Source organism: Priapulus caudatus, unplaced genomic scaffold (assembly GCF_000485595.1).
Source record: "Priapulus caudatus unplaced genomic scaffold, Priapulus_caudatus-5.0.1 Scaffold774, whole genome shotgun sequence".
In the NCBI taxonomy this organism is placed as follows: domain Eukaryota; kingdom Metazoa; phylum Priapulida; class Priapulimorpha; order Priapulimorphida; family Priapulidae; genus Priapulus; species Priapulus caudatus.
In genome coordinates this window covers 56572-62850 of record NW_014577835.1, presented here as the reverse complement: position 1 = coordinate 62850, position 6279 = coordinate 56572, and positions in this window count along the sequence as shown.

Here is a 6279-nt window from a genome sequence, read left to right as displayed (position 1 = left end):
GTAGAAGAAGAAGGAGGCTGAGCGAGGGACAGGGGAGGCATGGGAAAGTATGCTAGGGAATCAAGTAGTTGTTTTGTACCCTTCATAATAGTGCTCTCTCCTAATTATAAACACAGGTCTATTGATAAAAGTTTATTAGGGAAATCTATGCTGAGATATCCCCTAACTATTTTAAATGTATATTCATCACAAAATATAACTCCTCTGGTGAGATATTGCGCATGCGCTAACACACTAACGTAGCCAGATTTTGTAGTGGCTGGTATACGCAGCGGAGACCTTACATGCAAGGTCTTCCTCCTATTTCTTAAATAATGCCTACTGATGGAATGTTATCATAGAAATCTATGCTAGGATTACTCCTCTTCATTTTAAATGCGTAATCTTTGCAAAATACGATTTCTCTCGGGAGATATTGCGCATGCGCGCGCACCGTGTTAGGAGTGCAGTGCCGTCTAAGGCAAACTTCCTAATATAGCTTGCTGAGGGGAGAGGGGATGGGAGGCTGAGGAAAGGCGGTAGAGAAGATAGTTGGGGGCGGTAGACGAAGAAGGGGGCTCAGCGAGTGACAGCGGAGGCAAGGGGAAAGATGCGAGGGCATAAAGTAGATGTTTTGTACCGTACATTCTAGGGCGCGCTCCTAATTATCAACACAAATCTACTGATAAAGGTTTAATAGGGAAATCTATGCTGAGGTACCCCAAACCATTTGAAATGTATATTCATCACAAAATATAACTCCTCTGGTAAGATATTGCGCATGCGCTAACACACTAACGTAGCCAGATTTTGTAGTGGCTGGTATACGCAGCGGAGACCTTACATGCAAGGTCTTCCTCCTATTTCTTAAATAATGCCTACTGATGGAATGTTATCATAGAAATCTATGCTAGGATAACTCCTCTTCATTTGAAATGGATAATCTTTGAAAATACGATTTCTCTCGGGAGATATTGCGCATGCGCGTGCACCGTGTTAGGCGTGCAGTGCCGTCTAAGACAAACTTTATAATATAGCTTGCTGAGGGAGAGAGGGGATGGGAGACTGAGGAAAGGCGGCAGGGAAGACAGCTGGGGCGGTAGAAGAAGAAGGAGGCTGAGCGAGGGACAGGGGAGGCAAGGGGAAGGACGCGAGGGCATAAAGTAGGTGTTTTGTACCGTACATGCTAGGGCGCTCTCCAAATTATAAATACAAGTCTACTTATAAAAGTTTATTAGGGTAAGCTATGCTGAGATACCCCAAAACCATTTTAAATGCCTATTCATCACAAAATATAACTCCTCTGGTGAGATATTGCGCATGCGTTAACACACTAACGTAGCCAGATTTTGTAGTGGCTGGTATACGCAGCGGGGACCTTACATGCAAGGTCTTCTTCCAATTTCTTAAATGATGTCAACTGATAGAATGTTATTATATAAATCTATGCTAGGATAACTCCTCTTCATTTAAATGCATAATCTTTGCAAAATACGATTTCTCTCGGGAGATATTGCGCATGCGCGCGCACGGTGTTAGGCGTGCAGTGCCGTCTGAGTCAAACTTCAAAATATAACTTGCTGAGGGACAGAGGGGATGGGAGACTGAAGAAATGCGGCAGGGAAGATAGCTAGGGCGGTAGAAGAAAAAGGTGGCTGAGCGAGGGACAGGGGAGGCAAGGGGATGGACGCGAGTGAATAAAGTAGGTGGTTTGTAGCCTACATGCTAGGGCGCTCTCCATATTATAAACACATGTCAACTGATAAAGGTTTATTAGGGAAATCTATGCTGAGATACCCCAAAACCATTTTAAATGCCTATTCATCACAAAATATAACTCCTCTGGTGAGATATTGCGCATGCGCTATTACACACTAACGTAGCCAGATTGTGTACTGGCTGGTATACGCAGCCAGGACCTTACATGCAAGGTCTTTCTCCTATTTCTTAAATGTCTACAGATGGAATGTTATCATATAAATCTATGCTAGGATAACATATCTTCATTTAAATGCATAATCTTTGCAAAACACGATTTTTCTCGGGAGATATTGCGCATGCGCGCGCACCGTGTTAGGCGTGCAGTGCCGTCTGAGGCAAACTTCATAATATAGCTTGCTGAGGGAGAGAGGGGATGGGAGACTGAGGAAAGGCGGCAGGAAAGACAGCTGGTGGGGGTAGAAAAAGAAGGACGTTGAGCGAGTGACAGCGGAGGCAAGGGGAAGGATGCGAGGGCATAAAGTCTATGTTTTGTACTCTACATGCTAGGGCGCTCTCCTAATTATAAACACAGGTCTACTGATAAACGTTTATTATGGAAGTTTATGCTGAGATATCCCCTAACCATTTTAAATGTATATTCATCACAAAATATAACTCCTCTGGTGAGATATTGCGCATGCGCTAACACACTAACTTGGCCAAATTGTGTACTGGCTGGTATACGCAGCGGGGACCGTACATGCAAGGTCTTCCTCCGATTTCTTAAATGATGTCAACTGATGGAATGTTATTGTCCGTCCGTCCGTCCGTCCGTCCGTCCGTCCGTCCGTCCGTCCGTCCGTCCGTCCGTCCGTCCGTCCGTCCGTCCGTCCGTCCGCCCGTCCGTTCGTTCGTCCGTCAACATTTGGCTACGGAAAACGATAACTCAAGAACCGTATGCCACACATGTTTCAAATTACATATAGTTGTTAGTCCTATAGGAGAGGTTTGAACGTTCTATTTTGGAGCACGCCAGTCGACCTACTTTCGAGCCACGTCCACTTTTTGGCAAAAATGGAAATGGCCATAAGTCAGTTCAGGTTCAACTGATTTTGCTCATTTCTAGTATGTGAATCAATAAGGACTGGCCCCAAAACATATCACACGGGTTTTGATATTTTTTTAAATTATTCAAATTAGGTAGATTTTGGCAATTTCATTATGCATTTCAGTGTCTGCCTACGGTCAACCATAACTCAAGAACCGTTTGACCCACATGTTTCAAATTGCATACAGTTGTTACTTCTATGGGAGAGATTTGAACGTCCTATTTTGGAGCACGCAAGTCGACCTACTTTTAAGCCACGCCCACTTTTTGGCTAAAATGAAAATGGCCATCTAAATTCATTCGATTTTTTTTAATTTTGGCATGTGAATGTGTAAGGCTAGCCCCAAAACAGTTGTTACTCCTATGGGAGATATGACAACGTCCTATTACGTTTATTTCGTCTGGCAGTCTATTACAGTAATTTGGCTGGAATATTTTATTGTTTTTATTTGCGCATTATTCGAAAACCAAATTGGCGATCATTTAGGCGTAGCGCCATCTCTCGTCAAGATTTCAGACTTTCGCATCAAAACTTATGCATATATCATTATCAAGAGTATATAATGGGAGATATGCTATATAATGGGAGTTCTCCCATATATATTATTGCTTTATATATCCCTCTTCCCTCTTCTATCCCACCCAAGATGAGCTACAGTGTCATTGACACTTTCATTTTATAGTGTAGTCGTGTATTGTTATAAATATTGGAAAGATGGGGACGTTACATGCAAGGTCTTCTTCCGATTTCTTAAATGTTGTCAACTGATGGGATGTTATCATATAAATCTATGCTAGGATAACTCCTCTTCGCTTTAAATGCATAATCTTTGCAAAATACGATTTCTCTCGGGAGATATTGTGCATGCGCGCGCACCGTGTTAGGCGTGCAGTGCCGTCTGAGAAAAACTTGGAAATTACGAAGGACCGAGCGTAAAATCGGCAGGTCTCGGACCTCGGACTTACCCTATTTTCAGCCTCCTTATTTCCTATTCATAGTCTGTTTGTTCCTTTTGACAACTTAAAAAAGTGTTTCAAGAGTCTCATATAATGTGTTCAGAATAGCTTAGAATGCACCAAATTGCAGTTTTTTTTTTCAAGGGGAGCATTCCCCCAGACCCCCCTAGCATGGCAATCACCTTTGGTGATCGTATTGTTTGCTTCTCGGATTGCGCAACCACCAAAAAATATTTTACCACCTCGCTGACCATTTTGGCAAGGGGAAATACTGCTAGTGCAGTGCACCACTGCTAGTGCAGTGGATATACTGCATTTAAGAACTACATCAAAACTATGTTTATTTTAACATTAATCGTTACCGTTACATGAGATACATCTGATTATGATGAACGTTACATCTGATTAAGTTTGCCTAATCAATAACGGCCGAAATAATGTAAAAGTTGTAAACAAATGCATATGGAAATATATTTATGAATGCAATAATACCAAAAAATAAACAGGGAAAACTTATACATATGATTCATATTATCACATGCGATCTCTACGTATGATAAGTGAAGTGTCGCTGATGCGATAGCTAGCTCACCTCACCTCTGTGCTTATCTTCATCGCTAATTTTAATGTGTATTTATATTTACATAGTTTCATGTGGTTAAAGTGAAAATTCAGCAATAAAATAATAGCATCCGAAGTAAAAACGTTTAAGAACTACATCAAAACTATGTTTATTTTAACATTAATCGTTACCATTACATGAGATACATATGATTATGATGAACGTTACATATGCACGTACATGACGTACATTTTCCTTGTTTCTCGTAAAAGATTTTCCGTTAAGAATCTTGGTTTTAACACCAATGTGAAAACGGTTCTGCTCTACGGTTCCGAAACTTGGAGAAGAACAAAAGTTTTTTTTGTTTCGAAATACCAATGCATTCATAGTGAAGCCATTGTCGCAGCATATATCCAATTGTCCGATTTGTTGTGACCATTTCATCGTGAGCATATTTCTTTTTCTTTGGTTGTAGCTATAATTTTACAGTGGCCAACAACTTCTTCAAAAGTCCTTTTGCTTAGCTGCGTCACATCTACGTCTGCCGTCAGTGATCTATTTTTTTTAAAGTTATAAAGTGCAATGGCGCACAAATGCCCCGCAACTATAAGAATCTTCCTGGAGTCTGTGTAGTGGGCATATCAGTGTATATTCCACCACATCTATCTTCATTTTCTATTTCAGGAAATTAAGCTATCATGGAGAATGCCTGATTTGCTCGGAGAAGGCGAGGCATCGGTGCTCTCCCGTGGATCTAAGTATATGTATTAGTCGTTCCTGCATGGATATGGCCACCAGCAGCCAGTGGTCACCAGTAGGATTCCATGGGGCCAGAATCACTGAAGCAGCACTAATACCATCTCTACGGTCTGCCCAGAGCATTCCAGGTGACTGACCCCTCTCGGTGATTAACGTGACTGCACTTGGTATGTAGGCTTATAACATGTGACAAGTGATCTGGGCAGCTGCATTCATGCATGTGACTGCACAAGCCCATGGATGCAACATAGCTCTGTGCATCGCTCGTAGCAGAAGACGATACGGCCGTTTCAACACCTCCGGGCGCAACAGGTGAGTGAAAGACCTAAGGTTGTGTGCTAGTCACTAAGTATCGATCGGTGGCGCCATCGGGTGTCGCCGGGAGATCACGAAACGCTACAAATGCAAGTATCACTATAATATAAGATTCTTGATGGTATAAAGACCTGTGCAGTCTAACTGGGAGAGCACACTCCATTCAGTTGTGCTCTGAACTTGCACATTTACATCAGGTATAGCGATACGTCATGCGTGCCATGTGAGTGTAGTCGTGGGATGCTCCTGGGCGAACTCAGCATCTTTGCGATGGTGCTAGTAGTCATCCTCCTCCATTTTAAGCAGAAGGTGTAGGAGGTCATCGATGCGCTTGTTTGCTCGCCGCTTCATGTAGTGTGTTTTTATGTTTTGTAGGCGGAAAAAGCCGCTGTCTTCACCTGCGCCAAAGCTGACGCGTCTAAGGCGCACATGAAAAATTAAGTGTCGTCGTCTGCTGTGTCAGAGGATAAAACCAAGTCAGCGCAGCTAAAGACTGTGATATGTAATGGTGATACACGAATGAGTAACTAGATCAAACCTCAATCAACTGTGTGTGTGTGCGCGCGCGCGCGTGAGTGTGTGTGTGTGTGTGTGTGTGTGTGTGTGTGTGTGTGACAAATTTGGGGGTCAAGGGTCAAAGGTCAAGATGTGTAAACGGAGGGGGAATATTTCCCCCTTAACTTAAGGTATAGGAGGCCTAACAAAGGTGTCACTACGCACGACTTAAATGTTACGTTTATAACCGTAGCAACAGACCTCAGATGAGCCCAGACGCTCTGCGGCTCTTGTATATCTGTATTAAGTAGTATCCTAGATGTATGCTCTGAGCGCGAACGCCGTGGCGGGAGGCCGCACTTGATTAGGTTGCCAGTGAGTTTATCAGAAGAATACCCGGCTA